This window comes from Schistocerca nitens, chromosome 1 (assembly GCF_023898315.1).
Source record: "Schistocerca nitens isolate TAMUIC-IGC-003100 chromosome 1, iqSchNite1.1, whole genome shotgun sequence".
NCBI classification, from domain to species: domain Eukaryota; kingdom Metazoa; phylum Arthropoda; class Insecta; order Orthoptera; family Acrididae; genus Schistocerca; species Schistocerca nitens.
In genome coordinates, this window is record NC_064614.1 from 890012764 (window position 1) to 890037090 (window position 24327).

General features: G+C 41.1%; 1 protein-coding gene across 1 annotated transcript in view; it reads right to left on the minus strand.

Annotated features, from left to right (window-relative positions):
* The window catches only part of LOC126191752 (uncharacterized), a 102380-nt gene extending 90331 nt beyond the window's left edge, over positions 1-12049 (minus strand). Inside the window, exon 1 of the mRNA XM_049932549.1 lies at positions 12023-12049. The gene's annotated coding sequence lies outside the window, so the exon portion shown is untranslated. The remainder of the gene's footprint in view (positions 1-12022) is intronic.
* Between the last annotated feature and the right edge of the window lie 12278 nt (positions 12050-24327).

The following is a 24327-nucleotide window of genomic DNA, read 5'->3' on the forward strand; positions in this document are numbered from 1 at the left end:
CAAAATAACATCTCTTTCATCACAAAGTAGCATTAGTATAAGACCCCTGATAATGTTTGGTGTAACTTGTTGTTGTTGTTGTTGTGGTCTTCAGTCCTGAGACTGGTTTGATGCAGCTCTCCATGCTACTCTATCCTGTGAAAGCTTCTTCATCTCCCAGTACCTACTACAGCCTACATCCTTCTGAATCTGCTTAGTGTATATATCTCTTGGTCTCCCTCTATGATTTTTACGCTACACGCTGCCCTCCAATTTTAAATTGGTGATCCCTCGATGTCTCAGAATATGTCCTACCAACCGATCCCTTCTTCTCGTCAAGTTGTGCCACAAGCTCCTCTTCTCCTCAATTCTATTCAATACCTCCTCATTAGTTTTGTGATCTACCCATCTAATCTTCAGCATTCTTCTGTAGCACCACATTTCAAAAGCTTCTATTCTCTTCTTGTCTAAACTATTTATCATCCCCGTTTCACTTCCATACATGGCTACACTCCATACAACTACATTCAAAAACGACTTCCTGACATTTAAATCTATACTCAATGTTAACAAATTTTTCTTCTTCAGAAACGCTTTCCTTGCCATTGCCAGTCTACATTTTATATCCTCTCTACTTCGACCATCATCAGTTATTTTGCTCCCCAAATAGCAAAACTCCTTTACTACTTTAAGTGTCTCATTTCCTAATCTAATTCCCTCAGCATCGCCTGACTTAATTCGACTACATTCCATTATCCTCGTTTTGCTTTTGTTAATGTTCATCTTATATCCTCCTTTCAAGACACTGTCCATTCCGTTCAACTGCTCTACCAGGTCCTTTGCTGTCTCTGATAGAATTACAATGTCATCGGCGAACCTCAAAGATTTATTTCTTCTCCATGGATTTTAATTCCTACTCCAAATTTTTCTTTTGTTTCCTTTACTGCTTGCTCAATATACAGATTGAATAACATCGGGGATAGGCTACAACCCTGTCTCACTCCCTTCCCAACCACTGCTTCCCTTTCATGTCCCTCGACTCTTATAACTGCCATCTGGTTTCTGTACAAATTGTAAATAGCCTTTCGCTCCCTGTATTTTGCCCCTGCCACCTTTAGAATTTGAAAGAGAGTATTCCAGTCAACATTGTCAAAAGCTTTCTCTAAGTCTACAAATGCTAGAAACGTAGGTTTGCCTTTCTTTAATCTTTCTTCTAAGATAAGTCGTAAGGTCAGTATTGCCTCACGTGTTCCAACATTTCTACAGAATCCAAACTGATCTTCCCTGAGGTCGGCTTCTATCAGTTTTTCAATTCGTCTGTAAAGAATTCGCGTTAGTACTTTGCAGCTGTGACTTATTAAACTGATAGTTCAGTAATTTTCACATCTGTCAACACCTGCTTTCTTTGGGATTGGAATTATTATATTCTTCTTGAAGTCTGAGGGTATTTCGCCTGTCTCATACATCTTGCTCACCAGATGGTAGAGTTTTGTCAGGACTGGCTCTCCCAATGCTGTCAGTAGTTCTAATGGAATGTTGTCTACTCCGGGGGCCTTGTTTCGATTCAGGTCTTTCAGTGCTCTGTCAAACTATTCACACAGTGTCGTATCTCCCATTTCATCTTCACCTACATCCTCTTCCATTTCCATAATATTGTCCTCAAGTATATCGCCCTTGTATAGACCCTCTATATACTCCTTCCACCTTTCTGCTTTCCCTTCTTTGCTTAGAACTGGTTTTCCATCTGAGTTCTTGATATTCATACAAGTGGTTCTCTTTTCTCCAAAGGTCTCTTTAATTTTCCTGTAGGCAGTATCTATCTTACCCCTAGTGAGATAAGCCTCTACATCCTTACATTTGTCCTCTAGCCATCTCTGCTTACCCATTTTGCACTTCCTGTCGATCTCATTTTTGAGACATTTGTATTCCTTTTTGCCTGCTTCATTTACTGCATTTTTTTTATTTTCTCCTTTCATCAATTAAATTCAATATTTCTTCTGTCACCCAAGGATTTCTATTAGCCCTCGTCTTTTTGCCTATTTGATCCTCTGCTGCCTTCACTATTTCATCCCTCAAAGCTACCCATTCTTCTTCTACTGTATTTCCTTCCCCCATTCCTGTCAATTGTTCCCTTATGCTCTCCCTGAAACTCTGTACAACCTCTGGTTTAATCAGTTTTTCCAGGTCCCATCACCTTAAATTCCCACCTTTTTGCAGCTTCTTCAGTTTTAATCTACAGTTCATAACCAATAGATTGTGGTCAGAGTCCACATCTGCCCCTGGAAATGTATTACAATTTAAGACCTGGTTCCTAAATCTCTGTCTTACCATTATATAATCCATGTGATACCTTTTAGTATCTCTGGGATTCTTCCATGTACACAATCTTCTTTTATGATTCTTGAACCACGTGTTAGCTACGATTAAGTTATGCTCTGCGCAAAATTCTACCAGGTGGCTTCCTCTTTCATTTCTTAGCCCCAATCCATATTCACCTACTACGTTTCCTTCTCTCCCTTTTCCTACTCTCAAATTCCAGTCACCCATGACTATTAAATTTTCGTCTCCCTTCACTACCTAAATAATTTCTTTTATCTCATCATACATTTCATCAATTTCTTTGTCATCTGCAGAGCTAGTTGGCATATAAACTTGTACTACTGTAGTAGGCGTGGGCTTCGTGTCTATCTTGGCCACAATAATGCGTTCACTATGCTGTTTGTAGTAGCTTACCCGTACTCCTATTTTTTTATTCATTATTAAACCTACTCCTGCATTACCCCTATTTGATTTTGTATTTATAACCCTGTATTCACCTGACCAAAAGCCTTGTTCCTCCTGCCACTGAACTTCACTAATTCCCACTATATCTAACTTTAACCTATCCATTTCCCTTTTTAAATTTTTTAACCTACCTGCCCGAGTAAGGGATCTGACATTCCACGCTACGATCCGTAGAATGCCAGTTTTCTTTCTCCTGACAACGATGTCCTCTTGAGTAGTCCCCGCCCGGAGATCCGAATGGGGGACTATTTTACCTCCAGAATATTTTACCCAAGAGGACGCCATCATCATTTAATCATACAGTAAAGCTGCATGCCCTCGGGAAAAATTATGGCTGTAGTTTCCCCTTGCTTTCAGCCGTTCGCAGTACCAGAACAGCAAGGCCATTTTGGTTAGTGTTACAAGGCCAGATCAGTCATTCATCCAGACTGTTGCCCCTGCAACTACTGAAAAGGCTGCTGCCCCTCTTCAGGAACCACATGTTTGTCTGGCCTCTCAACAGATACCCCTCCGTTGTGGTTGCACCTGCGGTACGGCTATCTTTATCGTTGAGGCACGCAAGCCTCCCCACCAACGGCAAGGTCCATGGTTCATGGGGGGCCGTGTATATTACAGAAATGTGCTACAGCGGTATTCTTTGTCCCTAGTCTTGATGGCGACACACTCAGGTCTCATCTTCTGTGAAAAATCTTCCCGGGAATTCATCATCAAGATGTGTGAAAGGTCCTCACTGGTTAGTCATTCCATTCTGTACTAAATGGTCAAGGTACACATTTCGTAGTAACGGAATGGACTGGTTAGCACAACAAAAAGATTTCAGAAGAGCTGGATTCAAATCTCCATTTGGCCATTCAAATTTTAGTTTTCTGTGGTTTCCTTCAATCAATTAATGTGAACACAAATGATTCCTTAGTAAAGAACATAGCCAAATTCCTTCCCCATCTTTGCAGTCCATCACAGTTTGATCTCCATCTCTAATGAACTTGTTGTTATTGGGACATTCATTCTTCAGCTTCCTTCCTTATCTTCTAAAGGAGCTGCAATACATCATGGACAATTTGGGATACATACAAGCTCTTTCTGATAAAGTATTTTACAATTGTAATGCTTCCTAGCAACTATACTGAGGAATACAAGATGAGAAACATAGAAGTAGATAACCTCTGAGTAACGAAGCAGCTTAAATCACTTAATAAAGGCAAGGCCTCCAGTCCAGTTTGTATACCAGTCAGGTTCCTCTCAGAATATGTCGATAAAATAGCTCCATATTTAGTAATTATACACAACCACTTGCTCACGGAAAGATCCGTACCTGAAGACTGGAAAATTGCTCAAGTCAAACCAATACCCAAAAATGGAAGTAGGACTAATCCGCTGAATTACAGGCCTATATCACTAACGTCGATTTGCAGCAGGGTTTTGGAACATATACTATATTCAAATATTATGAAGTACCTTGAAGAAAACGATTTATTGACACATAGTCAGCACAGCTTCAGAAAATATCACTCTTGTGAAACACAACTAGCTCTTCATACTCATGAAGTAATATGTGCCATCGACAGGGGATGTCAAATTGATTCCACATTTTTATATTTCCAGAAGGCTTTCGACAACGTTCCTCACAAGCGTCTTCTAACCAAACTGCATTCCTACGGAGTATTGCCTAAGTTGCGCGACTGGATTTGTGATTTTCTGTCAGAAAGGTCACAGTTCGTAGTAATAGACAGAAAGTCATTGAGTAAAACAGAAGTAATATCCGGTGTTCCCCAAGGAAGTGTTATAGGCCCTCTGTTGTTCTTGATCTATTTTAACAACATACAAGACAATCTGAGTAACCGTCTTAGATTGTTTGCAGATGATGCTGTCATTTACCGTCTTGTAAAGTCATCAGATGATCAAAACGACTTGCAAAATGATTTAGATAAGAAATCTGTATGGTGCAAAAAGTGGCAATTGACCCTGAATAAGGAAAAGTGTGAAGTTATTCACGAGTACTAAAGGAAATCAGCTAAATTTCGATTACACGATAGGTCACACAAATCTGAAGGCTGTAAATTCAACTACATACTTAGGGATTACAATTACAAATAACCTAAATTGGAACGATCACATAGAATATATTGTGGGTAGAGCAAACCAAAGACTGTGATTCATTTGCAGAACACTTAGAAGGTGCAACTGGTCTACTAAAGGGACTGCTTACACCATGCTTGTCCACCCTATTCCGAAGTATTGCTGTGCGGTGTGGGGTCCGCATCAAGTGGGACTGACGGATGACATCGAAAAAGTACAAAGTATTGCGAAATAGGGGAGATAGTGTCACACACATGATATGTGAATTGGAGTGGCAATCATTAAAATAAAGGCATTTTTCATTGCGACGGGATCTTCTTATGAAATTTCAATCACCAGTTTTCTCCTCCGATTGCAAAAACATTCTGTTGGCACCCACCTACATATGGAGAAATAATCATCACGGTAAAATAAGAGAAATCAGGGCTCGCAGAGAAAAATTTAAGTGCTCATTTTTCCCACGTGCCGTTCGAGAGTGGAACGGTAGAGAGACAGCTTGAAAGTGGTTCACTGAACCCTCTGTCAGGCACTTTATTGTGAATAGCAGAGTAATCATGTAGATGTAGAATAAGGGAAGAGGGAGGAAGACAGCAGATGAGATGGGAGAAGAAAAATGGGGGAGGGTGGAGGGGAGAAGAGGAGAAGCTAAGAGACTCAGTATAATAATATATAGACATATCTCAAGCTTATGTGTCGCCACTTTCCCCAACCTCTGCCCATGAACTTTGTTGGTGATGATATGTGGATCTGTAGTGCAGATTAAGTTGTGAGTAACAATCTGGTTGACAAAGCCAACAAGTATGTAAGAAATAAAGCTTGCGGTAACCAAGTTTTCCAAACTCTGGGACAAGGTTTACATTCATCATCCTCCTTAGTTAAAATGATTCATTATAATGTTATAACAACAAAACTATTCAATTACTGACACTATAATGTAAATGGAAAGATAAAAAAAACTACTCACCAAGCGGTGGCAGGAGAACACACACACACACACACACACACACACACACACACACAAAGCTTTAACTTTTACAAGCTTTTGGAGCCAATGGCTCCTTGTTCTGACATAAAAGTTGATGGGGAAGGAAGAGGGGTGAAAGAAAAAGACTGGAAAGGTTTACGGAAATGGGTACAGTTCAGAAAAGTCACCCAGAACCCAAAGTCAGGGAAGACTTACCAGACAGGATAAGAAGGAAAGACTGATTGTTGGGGACTGCCAAGACGAGAGGCTGAGAACATTGTACTGTTGTGACTGGTTCTTGTGATTATGAGTTATTACTGGTCTGGGCGGCAGTGGTGAATGCAGTGGGATCTTAATGTGGTTGGCCAAGCTCAATTTGTAGGAGAGAAGTGGTGGTTCATGGTGTGGCTGTTTGGAGAGCTGCAGAGGGGCAGGTAGGGAAACAGTACTGTTGAGGTAGTTTAGGAGAAGGTGAGATAGTTTTTTGAAGAAACGTCTGGCATGTTGTTGATGTCTGAAGTTGGCTTGGCAGATGATACCAACAATCAGTCTTTTCTTCTCATCCCATCCAGTAAGTCTCCCCTGACCCAGGGTTCTGGATGACTTTTCTGAGCTCTAACCCTTTCCCTAAACCTCTCAAGTCCTTTTCCTTCACCCCTCTTCCTTCCCTTTCAACTCTTCTGCTACAAAAAGGAGCCACTGGCTCCGAAAGCTTCTAAAAGTTAAACCTTTGTGTGCGCGCGCACATGTGTGTGTGTGTGTGTTTTCTACTGCTGCTGCTGCTTGGCTAGAAGATTTTTTTTTTTATCTACCCATTTTCGTTATATATGTACACACTCTTTTTTGGAAATAGTTCACCAATTCCAATGGAAAAAATTCAATGCTGACAACATTTACACCATATTAACCAGAATTTCCTCCATAGGTAATTAAGCTTTATATGGTAAAATCAAAAGTGTTGTATTATATCATAAGGAAATCTCCGACAAGTATTTTGGTATATATTTTGTGCTCATTTTATACATCAAGAATAAAAACACAAGGAAGGGGAGCTCTGAATAACGTTAACTTTTACTTAAATTCCATATATCTGACAAAAGTGTAACTATGAATAAATGTGACAAAATGCATCTTATGTGCCATGAATTTTATCTTCTAAGCAATCATCATGACTTGTATCTACTAAGTAATCACATCTGAATAATGCCTGTAACACACAGACACCACCACAGACACCATTACATGTACAAATAAATCGCTGCTGAAAACGTTTAATTCACAGCACTTCGTACTTTGTTAGTACCCTTTAAATAAAAAATACGTGAATCACACAAGTCCTCGTACCTCCAGTTCACCCATATAGACTATTAACAGAGTTATCTCAATATAAAATGAACTTAACACCATGCCTATTAACTGTGGGACAAGACATTGTATTTAATTCGAAGCATAAGGTATTTCGAGATCAGTAAACAACATGACACTATACCAAAAACTGAAAGTGCCATTAACATAGCAGCAACACAGGCCTCAGTCAACAACCAAATGATGTCTCCAACAACATAAATACACTAGCAAAGCAAAAATCCACAAATTGACCAGACTTCAACAGGTACAGTTGATTTTGAATGTGTATATTCTTATTAACACCTTCTATCATATTACAACATGAAAATATTGGACCAGATAATAAAGTTTTTATTAGGGATGTTAATGTAATTATCGACTGTGCAATGCATTAGTCGCAAACTCAATTGAGCTGTCACCTTCCAAACTAACCTTGGCCTCAATCTGCACTACAGATCAGTCAGTCACCATAATATTCATTAAAAAAACTAGTTTTCTGCTGTGGCACATTTGTAGGTTTTTGCAAGCCACCAACAAACTATCATCTTTCAACCTAACTTACTCCTCCAGGCTAAGTTACAGTTCAGCCTCTCATCACAAAAAGATTGTGGTGTTGGTGATGTTACTGGTCAAAGCCAAATGGCAGCATCACACATTTCAAAATATGTAGAGCTAGTAAACATTATCCAAGCCACCATCCATAAGATCCACATAATATACTGTAATCAACACACACAAGTGATATCTACAGCTGAAATACTCAAACAAAAGCAAAAAGCATTGCAAATGCTGCAAACATATGATGCTGTGTTTTCTAATGTATAGCAATGGATTACTTTGTTCACTAGGCGTGGTATTTCAGTAGATAATTTAAACAAAATGTGGTTGAAGTATAAATCACTGTAAAACTCTCACATTCTTTACTTACAATACAAATGCTTCTTGATTCTGAAGTTGCCTTTTCTGACACTAGACTAGAATAAGCTACTCTCAATTATTAAATCTTGCGATTAACTATTAAATTCTTCATAGTTAAGGGCTGCCTAGCTCTAGTGTCCATACAACAACTTTATCATTTAAAGGATGATTGTCAAATGGTTAAAAGTGAGATAAAACCCAAAATGAGGTACAGAAAATGGAGACTGCATAGATTACAATGCTAATTATCTCAGCAGTTAGATAAATAAAGCACACCCACTGTTCTGTGGCAGAGAAATGTTCAGTATACTACAAGTTAAGGCAGGTATGTCCACAGAGGTCTGTGCTGATCCCTTTTGTGGTCCTGAAATAATTAATGAGCTTCCCTCGTTTATTAGATCCAAGACACTACTATACCCAAACAACACAACTTTTCATAATGATCGTAATGATCTCAGTACCTTTACAACCAGTGTTGAAACTACACTTGCTAAGTATCTAATGGAATGAACACAACACTCAGGCAGTGATTTGAATTTTAAAGGGCAAGCTTCCCTCAAATGATCCTAGTTGTGCTAAGTTCTTGGGAATATAATTATATGATAAATTATCCCAGGTTACCAAATAAAATATATTAGTGGTAATTTGTCTAGATTAATTTGTCCATTAAGCCAACTTCGGAATTGTGTAGGCCCTATCTGAAATTCTAGTTTGGATTTTTTCACAAAGCATAACATTATATGGTATTACTGGATGATGATGGGTTTAAAGGGCCTAAATATCTTTTTTATCAGTCCCTCATTTCACTGGAAATTCACATAAAAGATCTGAAATGAGAGAAGAAGGACCGTCAGCTTCACAGTCTGCAATTTTTTTAAGGTTGAAAATGAGCATGACACTAATTTTGTCGAATAGTTAAAAGTGAGATAAAAGCCAGGCTGCTAAAAACTGGTCACTGAGGCACAACAATAAGGTTCATCATAGTTAGCACAACTAAAATGAGGTAAAGAAAATGGATTCTGCATGGATTAGAATGCTAATTATCTTAGCAGTTAGATAAATAAAACAGGCCCACAAAAATTTAAGAAAGGATGACAGATGGAAAAAGTAGCTTGAGGCCACTCTGGACAGATGACGCAGTGAAAGGCATTTCTCCCACCCCCACCCCATATCCACCAAATATTGGGTTGCATTAAATTTTGTTATGAAATTTGCTTTGCCTCAGAAAGCATATGACCTTCATCCATATCTTTTGCAAAAAGAACAAGTAAGACCGGTGTAATGATGCGTAGTTCGCACAGTATGATAACATCTTTGGAAGAAGCTTTAAGTAAAGTATGCCATGCCTTGGTGGTCCCCTCAATTGCCCTCCGCTTAGGAATTGTAGCAGCCTGCCAATCCATACCTCACATTTTCATAATTTGATGTCACAGTTGCAATCATATGCCTATGCCCAGTGCTCCCCGTTCAAGTTTGTCTCCTGTGGTTGTTCTTTACCTAGTTTGTCACTGAGTTCATCTGCTGGAATACTCATGCGGACTGGCATCCCGATGGTAGGTCCGTAGCTGTGGAGGTCAGCTAATAGGTCTTGGATGTTAGCAATCCAAAAGTTTGTAGCATAGCCCTGTGTTATGCCTTGTAAGCACCTCACGGAGTCACTACAAACCAGGAAAACCTTTTTTGCAAGAGTTTCAATGCATTACAGAGTCCAAAGAAGGTAGATTAAAGTTTAATGCCCCTTCAACTGAACAGTCTTTAGAGATGGAGCACAAGCTGTGACTGAAAAGGAGGGGGAAGAAAATTAATTGTGCCATTAAAAAAAAAAAAAAAACAACTTCCTGGAATGATTTTGGAAAATGACAGAAAAAAACTAAATATGGTTGGCTGCATGGGAATTGGAACAGTCATCCTCCTGAAAACAAGTCCAGTGTGTGCAGATCCCATGCTCCTTGTGAGTGTAAGTAAACTCATAAAGAACACTATTCTTGATTTTCAATGCATCTGTGTAGATGCATGTCAAAGTGTAATAGGCTAGTTGTGGAGGACCGAACACAACAGATGTCTGAGAATGGCAGGGTCAGCATGTTACTTACGTCCATAGAAGAAGCCTATCTGAATCGCAGGATTGGGTATGCACCTTGGGCAGTGCCAACAGGGAACTTTATGTACACAGGCAAGAGGGGATAATAGGAGGTTCTTGCACAGAGCCTCCAATCACATCCCAATTGTTCCATCCATCTTTTGGCATTTCATTGTCTGAACTGTTGGATATAAAAGAGTTGAATAATATGGATGGACTGGCATCTCACAGATAGTTCTTCATACTGACACTCAGTGGTGGGAGAATCATAATGTAATACTGGATTAACTAAAGTGTTCAATACCACTTCACCCACTCCCGATCAAACTGTCACTATACAAAGTAACCAGACCTCTGGCTACACTACAAATCAGTATGTATCCACAACTAAGATTTTGTGTTCACATCCGTCAGCTTCATCAACTCACAATAGAACTGCAACCCACCAACTCATCGTAGACTTTGGGTTACACTACAGTTCAGCGTGTCTACACAATCTACGTTCCATAAACTAGTACAGATGCAAAAGAAATATTGTCACTGCTCCGTTCTCTTTCTTTTACCACATATGACTTCTGATCCTACATTTTCATTGTGTTATTAAGGGACAAAGATGACAATCGGTATAGAAGGAAATCTAGATGACCTGGGATTTACTTTACGGGGAAATTCTGGTCAGTGTGCATGACATTTTAATATTGTGAATTAAGTCTTCAGGGTAATTACAGACTCATCATATGAAGCACTCTATAAACCTTTGTTTTCTAAATAAAAAATTCTCATGATAGCAAACTTGGGTGTAAACAATGCACTAATTTACAAGTTGAAGAAACTACCAGAATTAAATAGGCAGAAAACGCACACTGTTACAACAAAAGAAGCTATGGACACATTTATACATAATGTCACAGATTGTCAAAATCAATTAACAGCTATGAAATCATGGCGCACATATTATTTAACAATTTCTGAATCTGTAGAAAATATTTCTGCAGAACTATTTAAACACCACATGGCTGGTCAGTTGCCCACCCTCTTACAATATAAAGGAATTTATTATTAATATAAAGTTGTAATGACAGGAGCTAACATATTGTACTACTGTATTACTAATTGAATTGTGTGTGTTGCTGTAATGGCTAACGACAGAAAAATTATCATACTGTCGTATCTAAAATGCCACAAATGTCAGTTACGGTTGCGAAATGTCTGTTAGTGTGAAACAATTGCTCCTACTAGGCTTTAACATGCCTTTTCCTTGTGGGGCTTAAAAAAAAAAAATAATAATAAATGTTATCCAACACAATGACAGTGTTCGTGATCATGGTGGCTGTGTGATCCACTAGCTTCCAAACATCGAAATACATGTAATAAATACACCTAAATCTCAACACCAACAACCTATACTTCAGTTCTAGTCAGCAGGGAGTTGCGAACAGGAAACCCGGAGAAGCGTGCGTTTATATCATATGTGGAATTTATACAACGTAGATGAAAACACGAGTATTAAAACTGAACGTTAATTCAGCAACAATTATGACTTTAAAGACAACTATAATAGCAGCGTACTTCGACTACCATAGAAAGAAAATGTGATGTAAGGACCGATGACTTTACCAATGTAAAAAACATTTCTCTTTCTCGCTGAAGCCTTTACATTAGTTACTCATTCGTCAGACTACTCCGACTTACATGTTAAACAATATTTCGAATATCAATTTACGCGGCATCACAACAGTTGATAAGCTGTAACATGAGACTGCCGTCGAAATTTAGATACCTTTCAACTGCCCACAATGGTATTTATATTACTATTTATTACTTGAGTATTCAGATGAGTCACTAAACACAAAAACCATGTAAACAATCCTCACCACCTTTCCATAACAAACATATACGCGCCATACGACGATTTTCAAAGATTTTACGTTATTATTATGACAGTGTGTCACAGTGGACGCACAAGATATACTTAAGTAAGTCTGTCCTCAAATGATAATTGTGTGTAGTCAACAGAAGGAATGCGACAATCAATATGCTGGAAATAATGAAAGAGCATGTTTTATACACTAATTTAAATAAAACTCCAGACATAAAGTGCGCAAATGCATCGTAAAGAGAACGCGATTGACGCTTACAATCGATGTTTTCTTTTTGATTATTGATTAATCCATCTATAAACAACTTCCATCGCATATATTTAGTCAGGACATAGAGAATTTAAATTATATTTCTATACATATAACGTATTACAGACATACCTAATGTAATTAAAGCATAATTTATTCGTCGTTAAATGACTACCCAACACAAACCAAGATTTCCTTAACATTAGCTGGACAAGATAAAAACATGAATAGTCACACTTTGACGTCCACACGCATTTCCACTCTCATCTTCACAATTTACTCTTTTACCATTTCACATTTGCATGTAGGCTCACACCAAGTACTCATTTAAAAAAATGACTCTGTGCACTATGGGACTTAACATCTGTGGTCATCAGTCCTCTAGAACTTAGAACTACTTAAACCTAACTAACCTAAGGACACCACATACATCCATGCCCGAGGCAGGATTCGAACCTGCGACTGTAACAGTCGCGTGGTTCTGGACTGAGCGCCTAAAACCGCTAGACCACCGCGGCCGGCAAAGTACTCACTAATCTACAGTAGCTACATTCTGGCAGCCTCACGTTGTAGCACTATGAGTGTTCACGGAATCTGGAAAAAAAGCTGCATGACCATGTTTATGGAGTGAGATAGCACATACATTGCATATTTATGACTCTCACTTTGTAGGATTTATGGATACACAGATTACTTGATCATTTTTTTCTGAAGAAGATCCTCTATACTGTTTGGCTTCTAGGTAGGCTTCTAGGCTATATGGACAGGAAGAAACTAAATAACTTCTTTATTTAGTTTTCAAAACAGATGTCATTTCAATGCATTTTATGCTGAGTGGTAATTTAGTGTATAAAATGTGTCCAACAGCTATGGAGTGTTTTTCGATATTTCTCGTATTGCAACCGTTTATATCTCTGTCCACCTGCACAGTACTATTTGCTTTCAAGTGCGTAATTTTTGCAAATGTGTGTAGTGAAGGGACAGTCTTGGTAAGTTTTCTGAATTTATTTATTCAAGGTTGTCTAGGGATCAAATCTACAATGCATCTAACAGCCTTGTTCTGAAGCTTCACGATCTTAAGTGTATGCATATATAATGCTTTTCCCCAGACTACAACACAGTATGATAAGTGCAAGTAGACTAGGCCATAGTACATTGTTAATAGCATGTCTGCATTTACTATCCTAGACAACTTTCTCATTAAGAATATGCAAGTGGTTATTGCAGGCGTACTTTGATGATATGATCCTCTCACGCCAATGTTTATCAATAATTAATTGTGACATTCTAGTGCTTTGAGAACTTCATTACTCACTTAAACCATGCATAGTTAGTCTTCATAGTTTTATTTGTTTGTTTGTTTTTTTAATTTTCATTTAGAGACAAGTTTTCCACTGCAATATTTATAAGCCTCCCTCAGGAACTTGAGTCCAGTTTTTTGCTGAGTAAGTTTTTACTATGAGTGAAAGGTCATCTGCTAATTTTAGTGCATTGTCACCTACTACTGTTATATCTTTTACATACACAGTGAAAATAAAGAGTACCAGAACAGATCCCTGAAGTATACCAAATTTAAGTAGCTGGAAATTAGAGTGTGCATTTACAGAAGCATCAATTGTTTAATACTTTACCTCTGCAGACTGCTCTCTATTTTCCACAAATGACTTTATCACAACAGATGCTTTATCCCTAATACAGTTTAGTTTTTACACATTAGTCTACTGTTATCCACAGGTTCTTTCTGCATATGAAATGCACCAATAGCATCAGCTACAAAGTTAGCTGTGGCTGTAGAGTTAGACCCTCAGTTTCTTAAATCATGCTGAGCCTCACTGAGCAAGTTATTTTTCTCAATTAAATGTCTTTCAGGTTAGTTTTCATAATTGCAGGTAATACCAATGTAATAGTAATTAGCCTATACTTGGCAGGTTTTTTCTTTTCAATCTCCTTATAAAATGACACAACCTTACTCTTTTCCAGGCATTATGAAATATCCTATTTTCTGTAGCTCAGGTTATATCAGTTAGAGGTCTCACTAATCAATGAGTACAGTAGTTAACTTCACAAGTAGGTTACCCATCAAGAGCTTCTATGTTTTTGGGCATTAGACTATGTTTTATTTTTGCTATCTTTGATTCATTTGCTGGTAGCATAAAAACACATTATGTGACACTGAAGGTATTATTCGTATTTCTTGATGTTTGAGGGCTTTTGGTAACTTTTATGAGGTTTTCCACTACTTCAGAAAAACCTTCATTAAAAATATTGCTGACATAATTTGGATCTCTACATTCCTTCCTGTCATTCTCTAAAATTACATTACTGTTCTCTTTCCTACAATAACCTATCCTATATCTATTTATGTGAGATCATACAGTCTTAGAATTATACTAATACCAGTGGTGCGCTCGGTGTATCAGTAATGCACATCCACTAAACTCCGCTTCGTTGTTTCAAACGCCAAGGTCATTTCATCCATCAGTGTAACTGGTAAATTTATCTTGTCCCTCAGGCCAGTGAATGCCACTGCTAACGGCGCTTGCAACTCCGCCGCATGGTGTAGGTATTGGCGATAGAAATTTGAGGATGCTGAGGAAACGACACAATGCCTTGCAGATCTTTGGATGGAGCAGCTGCAGGATGGCTTCAACTTTCTCTGGCAAAAGTAGCAAGCCAGACAATAATGTCGTTGTAGCATCCATGTCAGTGGAAGTTGCAAAAAAAAAAAAAAAAGTAGAGTTTTCTTGTTTGGGAAAGCAACTAAAAGTGTCATTAATGAATATCTTCATAGTCAGCACCAAGCATTCACCGCGGGACACAAAGGTATTGAGCATCTTTGGTCGGAATTTAAAGGTGTTGTCCACCATGTGCTAGAGAAGTACGTGCCTAGCAAAAGTATAGGGGAGGGAAAGGATCCACCTTGGCACAACAAACATTTTAGGAAGTTGCTGAGAAAGCAGAGAATTTCGCACAGTCGTTTTAAAAGTAGTCACTGCCCCGCTGACAAACAGAAATTATTGTAAATGAAAGCAGTTGTCAGAAGGACAATGAGAGACTCTTTTAACGAATTTGAAAGTAATATTTTATCTGCAGATTCTAAAAATAACCCCAAAAAATTTTGGTCAGCTGGAGTGTAACACGTGTTAAGTTCGGCTCGCGAAATTTAGTTGAATTCGAAGGTGTTCTCGCAGGTGGTGTTGTCTAGTACAAGTGTAAATCGTGTAAACAACAGTGTTCTGGGTAATAGTGCTATTTTTTTTCTGTGCTCCGCCAATATCTTCGAGAAAATGGTAAACAGAAGAGTCAACAGCAGCGCGTCCAGCAGCGGGGAAGCAGCAGGTGCGGCGGGTCTGCTCTTGGCGGAAGGTGCGGCCGCGGTTCCCGGTATAGCGGAGCTGGTCCGCTCTGAGGTAAACGCTGCGCTTCGAGATAGAAACAATCTCGATCTGATAGCAGGCACTATATCAGATACTGTAACGGCAGCAGTAATGGCCAAAATGCGTGAAACTGTTGAGGCCAATACTGCCGAAATTACAGCACTAAAAAAGTCTGTGTCTGAATACGAGAAAAAGGTACGAGAGTTGGAAGTGAAACTATCTGCCGCAACAGACGAGTTAGAACAGTACCAAAGGCGAAATAGTCTACGACTGTTTGGAGTAGCAGAAAATAAGGAAGAAGACACAGACAACCTGCTTATACAGGTTGCGCGTGAAAAATTAGGCGTTGCAGTGACCAAGGCAGACATTGACAGGAGCCATCGGGTGGGACGAAAACTACGAGGTGCTACCAAACCTCGTCCAATAATAATTAAATTTGTCTCATACCGAAAAAGGGCAGAGATCTTTACCCAGAAGAGGAAGTAAGCAAGGACAGGGCTTACAATAAGGAAAGATCTGACACACGAACGGCTAAAGATTTTAAAAAGTGCCATATCCCATTTCGGTCTTCAGAATGTGTGGACTCAGGATGGCAGAGTAATCATTAAGACAGCAGCTGGAAAGAAGACAGTCACAAACATGACAGAACTGAATAGTATTAAGTGAAGCTACTCGAGCCAAAAGTGCAAACTTAACACCATTTGCAAATTGTAGCAGCCCTATACTCAGATATAGTCTTGTAATTGTATTAACTTTTTAATTATACCCATATTTGTACCTTCAACTAATTGTTTTTGTAACTGTATTAACTTTTTACTATTTTTTTGTGTCTGTAGCTCTAACCATTACTTAATTTTAGTTACTGCTAATATTTTTTTTCATTTTCTCAGTTTATTCTCTTCCATTCTGTAATAGTTCTATTGCAATTATTAGTCTCTCCTTTAGTTCATTAATCACCCATCTCTTCGGTTTAAATTGTTCATAACAAAAATCACTATCTGCATCACTTTATCAAATTTCAATCTAATTGTAGCTTCCTACGATAATCTCCACCAGTATCACTTTAATAAATTTCAATTTAATTCTAGCTTCCTACGATAATCTATTAATTATTAAGCTTACTTCTCTCTGCTGGCAGCATCAGCCTCTTAAATCACTCCCCTTTCCCTTATTTCCACCCTAAGCTGTTTCAAATACGCTAATTACATTTCTCCTCTTACGACATAGGATACACAGTGACACACAGCCGTCACTATTTTGGTCATATTCTCCTTGCACCGAATACCACTAATCCATTTTCTATACTCCCGCAACCTCAAGAAATCTCTTGCGGTCGCCTTTCTTTCGGCACTCGCGGTGTCACAAACAGGGCGCGCAAAATCTCGGACACCCCTGTGTTATGTCACCTCGCGGCAGGTAGTGCCTAACAAAGGGACAAAACAGTCTGCCACCCTACTCCAGGCTGCTCAGCGGAACGCGTCAGAGCTTTTAGCAGCTCACTGCAACATCCAGTCTTTACCTGCACATTATGAAGAACTTAGCCTCCTCTTCAACCAACTAAACTACCACGTAATCCTCTTATCCGAAACGTGGTTGAAACCACACATATCCTCTGCATCTATTCATCTCCCAGGGTACACATTTCTTAGGGCAGACAGATCAAAAAATCGAGGTGGCGGGGTCGGCGCGTATATACGAACAGATCGCAAAGCGAAAGTCTTATGTACGTCAAATCCTGCTGAAGAAAAAGAGGCTGAATTCATGTTCATTGAAATAAAAATACAAACTCGGAAATTCTTGACTGGCGTCGTGTACAAGCCGCCAAAAATAAGCTCAATGAGTTCCTTCCAGTCGGAATTACATTCACTTCAGTTTCAATACGAACATGTCATCGTAATGGGTGACTTGAACATAGACCTGCTAAGAGACACTCCCTCCGCAATAAACCTAAGAAGACTGTTTAGTTGCAATAGCATGAACATTCTTCCATTACAACCTACACACCATACGGCGCACAATCATACTCTTATAGACGTAATCGCAACGAAACAGACTGACAAAGTAAGAGATGTTGGTCAAACATCGGCCCCTGGCCTCTCAGCACATGATGTAATATTCCTGGCCTACTCTGTGCAGCCCCCAAGGATCAAATCGCGTTACATAACTTGTAGGAACATGAAACGTATTGACCTTGACACTCTAACAGCCGATTACTCAGAAATCTCATGGCATCAAATAATCAGAGAACCTACAATCGACGGCAAAATTAATGAACTTGGTGATAAACTCACTGCCCTCTGTGACAAACATGCACCTGTGCGCACAATCCGTGTAAGAAAATCTCCTGCTCCATGGCTGACAGCTGAATTACGTCAAATGATGACTAATAGGGATGCTGCCCACAGGCGTTTCAAGGCAGATCCGAAACCCAGACGTTTCGAAGAATATAGAAAGCTACGGAACAGAGTGAAACAATGCATTCGCAATGCTAAAATCAGGCACGGTCGCTCCCTTGTATGCAGCGATCTGACGCCCACGACTCTATGGAAGAATCTCCGTAGCTTGTGGGTCGGAAAGGCAAAATTGGAAACTACTTTTCATGTGTCAGCTAACGAATTAAATGAATTCTTCTCTGCACCTCTGAATAGCCGCACGGCTGATAATTACCGTCCACAAAAATCCCCAAACAGGATAACTAACAACGATACCTTCCATCTAAAAAATGTAACAACAAATACGGCAAGAAAAGCAATAATGAGAATCTCTTCTGATGCAATAGGCAACGACAGTATCGGTATAACCATTTGCTTAATCATTTGACAAAGTCAATTCATAATTATGTACAGTCGGTATACTATTTTTGGCTAAATTGAATGACATAAACCCGAATAAAGACTAAGTTTCAGAAAGTAAAGAATCTGTTTATTTAATTCCAGTTGATGATCACAGAAAAGTTACCAGATTGTAAATTTCTTGTTTATGTCACAAACATCTAAACTTTTTTTCCCCCCAACCCTACACCCTAGTTTGCTGTGAACAAAAGCACAATTCACATTGGTTCTCCCAGTACTGTGGCTGGGTTTGCCCTATTATTATATCGGTTACATGATGCCACTTTGACATAGTTGTATTGCTGTAATATAAGGCTTCGTCTGTTTTAACTAGATCTGAAGACGGTCATTGTGGACTGAAGTAGATAGTCTGATGATAGTTTCCTGTGGTCATTAACCAGAATTTTGATCGTTAATATCACTTTCAGAATTTTTTCAAGTCAGTATCACACAGAGCCATAACTATTAATTATACACTCCTGGAAATGGAAAAAAGAACACATTGACACCGGTGTGTCAGACCCACCATACTTGTTCCGGACACTGCGAGAGGGCTGTCCAAGCAATGATCACACGCACGGCACAGCGGACACACCAGGAACCGCGGTGTTGGCCGTCGAATGGCGCTAGCTGCGCAGCATTTGTGCACCGCCGCCGTCAGTGTCAGCCAGTTTGCCGTGGCATACGGAGCTCCATCGCAGTCTTTAACACTGGTAGCATGCCGCGACAGCGTGGACGTGAACCGTATGTGCAGTTGACGGACTTTGAGCGAGGGCGTATAGTGGGCATGCGGGAGGCCGGGTGGACGTACCGCCGAATTGCTCAACACGTGGGGCGTGAGGTCTCCACAGTACATCGATGTTGTCGCCAGTGGTCGGCGGAAGGTGCACGTGCCTGTCGACCTGGGACCGGACCGCAGCGACGCACGGATGCACGCCAAGACCGTAGGATCCTACGCAGTGCCATAGGGGACCGCACCGCCACTTCCCAGCAAATTAGGGACACTGTTGCTCCTGGGGTATCGGCGAGGACCATTCGCAACCGTCTCCATGAAGCTGGGCTACGGTCCCGCACACCGTTAGTCCGTCTTCCGCTCACGCCCCAACATCGTGCAGCCCGCCTCCAGTGGTGTCGCGACAGGCGTGAATGGAGGGACGAATGGAGACGTGTCGTCTTCAGCGATGAGAGTCGCTTCTGCCTTGGTGCCAATGATGGTCGTATGCGTGTTTGGCGCCGTGCAGGTGAGCGCCACAATCAGGACTGCATACGACCGAGGCACACAGGGCCAACACCCGGCATCATGGTGTGGGGAGCGATCTCCTACACTGGCCGTACATTACTGGTGATCGTCGAGGGGACACTGAATAGTGCACGGTACATCCAAACCGTCATCGAACCCATCGTTCTACCATTCCTAGACCGGCAAGGGAACTTGCTGTTCCAACAGGACAATGCACGTCCGCATGTATCCCGTGCCACCCAACGTGCTCTAGAAGGTGTAAGTCAACTACCCTGGCCAGCAAGATCTCCGGATCTGTCCCCCATTGAGCATGTTTGGGACTGGATGAAGCGTCGTCTCACGCGGTCTGCACGTCCAGCACGAACGCTGGTCCAACTGAGGCGCCAGGTGGAAATGGCATGGCAAGCCGTTCCACAGGACTACATCCAGCATCTCTACGATCGTCTCCATGGGAGAATAGCAGCCTGCATTGCTGCGAAAGGTGGATATACACTGTACTAGTGCCGACATTGTGCATGCTCTGTTGCCTGTGTCTATGTGCCTGTGGTTCTGTCAGTGTGATCATGTGATGTATCTGACCCCAGGAATGTGTCAATAAAATTTCCTCTTCCTGGGACAATGAGTTCACGGTGTTCTTATTTCAATTTCCAGGAGTGTATTTTGTGTTCAGACATAATGACCTTTCTAGACTCTGAGAAGCTCATCTGCAGAAACCAACACCGTTTTAGGAAACAGCGGTCACACGAGACACAGCTGGCCATCTTTGTACATGATATACAACAGGCTCTAGATACCGCCTCCCAGGTTGATGCTATATTTCTCGACATTCGAAAGGCGTTCGACTCAGTTCTGCACTGTCGCTTGCTACAAAAAGTGCGCGCTTACAGTCTATCCAATGACATATGCGGTTGGATAGAAAGTTTTCTAACAGACACGGAGCAGTATGTCGTCCTGAACATGGTAACTTCAACAGAAACAAGAGTTACTTCAGGAGTGCCCCAGGGCAGCGTAATAGGTCCTCTGCTTTTTACGATTTACAAAAACTATCTGGGTGATGGTATTGACAGCGGCCTTAGACTGTCTGCAGATGATGCTGTAGTCTACAGGAAAGTAGTATCACACGAGAGTTGTGAACAAATCAATGAGGATTTGCAGAAAATAAATGCATGGTCTAATGACTGGCAGTTATCTCTCAATATTAATAAGTGTAATCTACTGCGTATAACAAGGCGAAAATCCCAATTCATGTATGAGTACAAAATAAACGATCAGTCGTTGGAAGCAGTAATGTCAGTCAAGTATCTTGGTGTGACTATTCGAAATGATGTCAAATGGTATGATCAGATTACACACGTAATGAGTAAGGCGAACTCTAGATTGCGGTTTATTGGTAGAATCCTGAAGCGATGCGGTCCTTCAACAAAGGAAATAGCTTACAATACATTAGTTCGTCTAGTCTTAGAGTATTGTTCGTCTGTATGGAACCCTTACCAGTTGGGTCTGATTCAAGAGATTGAGAAGGTCCAAAGAAGAGCGGAATGATTCGTGACTGGTACCTTTAGCTATCGCGAGAGCGTTATAAATCTCATAGAAAGTTTGAAGTGGGACACACTTGCAGATAGACGACGCGCTAAACAGAAGGAGCTGCTCACTAAATTCCGAAATCCAATCTTCACCGAAGATGTAGAGCATATATTATTACCACCAACTTTCAAATTGCGTAGTGATCATCATTCAAAGATAAGGGAAATAAGATCTTGTACTGAGGCGTTCAGACAGTCGTTTTTCCCTCACGCGATCTACGAGTGGAACAGAGGGGGGGGGGGGGAATATGACTTTGGCGCGTATTGTGCCCTCTGCCACACACCGCTTGGTGGCTAGCGGAGTGTATATGTAGATGTAGATGTAGAATTTTTCCATGAGTGACCCCACCACCACCCACTACACTGTCACCTATAAGCTTAGCCAGGAGCTTAGCCAGCCTCCCCTTCCCATACCTATTGAGGGGGGGGGGGGAATATGACTTTGTCGCGTATTGTGCCCTCTGCCACACACCGCTTGGTGGCTAGCGGAGTGTATATGTAGATGTAGATGTAGAATTTTTCCATGAGTGACCCCACCACCACCACCACCACCCACTACACTGTCACCTATAAGCTTAGCCAGGAGCTTAGCCAGCCTCCCCTTCCCATACCTATTGAGGTACATGTCATGCTAAGTGAAAGCCCATCTACTGATAGGCCCAACTGGCACCACTGAGATGTTACCCACGCCCTCTGCCGGCCGGAGTGGCCATGCGGTTCTAGGCACTGCGGTCTGGAACCGAGCGACCAAACAGTCGCAGCTTCGAATCCTGCCTCAGGCATGGATGTGTGTGATGTCCTTAGGTTAGTTAGGTTTAATTAGTTCTAAGTTCTAGGGGACTGATGACCTCAGATGTTAAGTCCCATAGTGCTCAGAGCCATTTGAACCATTCCTCTGAAAGGACACGGCCGACTTCTTCCTCGTCCTGAGCTCAATACCGAATGCAAGAACTGTCCCTGTCCTTACCCAGTACGATGCCTTTGGGACTGTAACTATGCATTATGTGGCGCGACTGTATTCAGTGTTTTAGACTGTGCAAAGGCATATATGCATATTCCAATAGCAGAAGCAGACACATAAAGGTCGGCCCTTGTCATTCCTTTTGGCCTTTTTGGGAGTTGACTTGGCCAATGAATCGCAGCACAAACGTGACAGTTTCGTTGACTCCGTCTACAAGGGCTAAACTTTTGCCTTGCTTATCTTGAATACATTTTGGTCTTCTCGACTTTTCCAGACCAATATCAGCACCATCTTACCGACGTTTTCAGAAGATAGTAATGGTGTAGTAGCGTTCTTAATACCGCCAAGTTTCTCTTACCCCAGGCACAAGTTGATTTTTGGGGCCACAGTATCACATCGTCGGGCTTGCTACTTTTGCCAGGGAAGCTGAAGCCATCCTGCAGTTGCCCCAGCCAAAGATCTGCAAGGAATTGTGTCGTTTCCTCAGCGTCCTCAATTTCTATCGCCAACATCTACATCATGCGGCAGAGTTGCAAGCGCCGTTAGCAGCGGCATTTGCTGGCCTGAAGAGCAAGATAAATTTACCAGTTTCATGGATGGATGAAATGATCTCGGCGTTTGAAACAGCGAAGGGGAGTTTAGTGGGTATGGCGTTACTCATACACCCAGAGCTGAGGGCACCACTGGCATTAGCAGTTGATACTAGTCAGACGGCAATCCACACAGTGTTGCAACATCTTCCTGATGGAGTGTGGCAGCCGCTAGCATTCTTTTTGCCAAGCTATCTCCATCTCAACAAAAATGGAGTGGTTACAACAGAGAGCTTTTAGCAATCCATGAAGCCTTTGAAATTTCCGATCTCCACTGGAGACTAGAGAATTTACTATCTTTACTGACCAGAAGTCTCTCGCATATTCCTTCTGACAAAATAACTTGAACTGTACATCTAGGCAGCACAACCAATTGGTTTACATTTCTCAGTTCAGCACAGATATAAAACATGTTTCTGGAATAAATAAAATAGTGGCCGTCTGTCTCTCCCACATTAGTAACATCACTCATTTGATGGATTTCAGGGAACTCGCAGTACAAAAATCAGACTGGGAGCTGCATGACCTGCATGAAGACTCCAAGTCATCACTCAAACTTCAGATAGTAGAGATTCCTGGCACTGGTGCCAAGTTGTACTGTGACATGTCTGGTGGCAAAACCTGTACTGTTCTATTCTTAGCATTCAGGAGGGGTGCTTTCAATATCATACATAATCTGTGTCATCCGGGTGTTTGTGTGACAACACAACTAGCCTAAAGTCGTTTTGTGTGGCCAGGAGTCAAGAAAGAGTGCTGAGCTGGACAAGGACCTGTATTAAATGCCAATGCAGCGAAGTCAAAAGACATGTGCACATGCCAGTGGGCAACTTTCCATTTAGAACATCTCATTTTGCACACATCCATATCGATGTAGTTGGCCTCTTTCCTCCATCAAATGGCCGGCCGAAGTGGCCGTGCGGTTAAAGGCGCTGCAGTCTGGAACCGCAAGACCGCTACGGTCGCAGGTTCGAATCCTGCCTCGGGCATGGATGTTTGTGATGTCCTTAGGTTAGTTAGGTTTAACTAGTTCTAAGTTCTAGGGGACTAATGACCTCAGCAGTTGAGTCCCATAATGCTCAGAGCCATTTGAACCATTTGAACCTCCATCAAATGGTCAACAGTATTTATTAATGACAGACCACTTTGTCCACTGGCCAGACGCTGCACCTGTAGACAACATCTTGGCAGAAAACTCAGCCTCTGCCTTTGTTTGTCACACTTTCGCTACCCTTTGCATGTCATGATGGATCGTGGATGCCAGTTTGAGTCCATTCTATTTTCACAGCTGACTAAATTCTGTGGCACTATGCATCATACAGTGGGATGATAGAACGCTAGCACTGAGCACAGAAAGCAGTCCTGATGTGCCATGATGCAGCTGGATAACAGTGCTGCTAAAGCAGTTTGCAAAACACTTACAAGCCAGATTTGGATGCTTCAGCTGCCGATCTTGTGTACGCTGAAACGT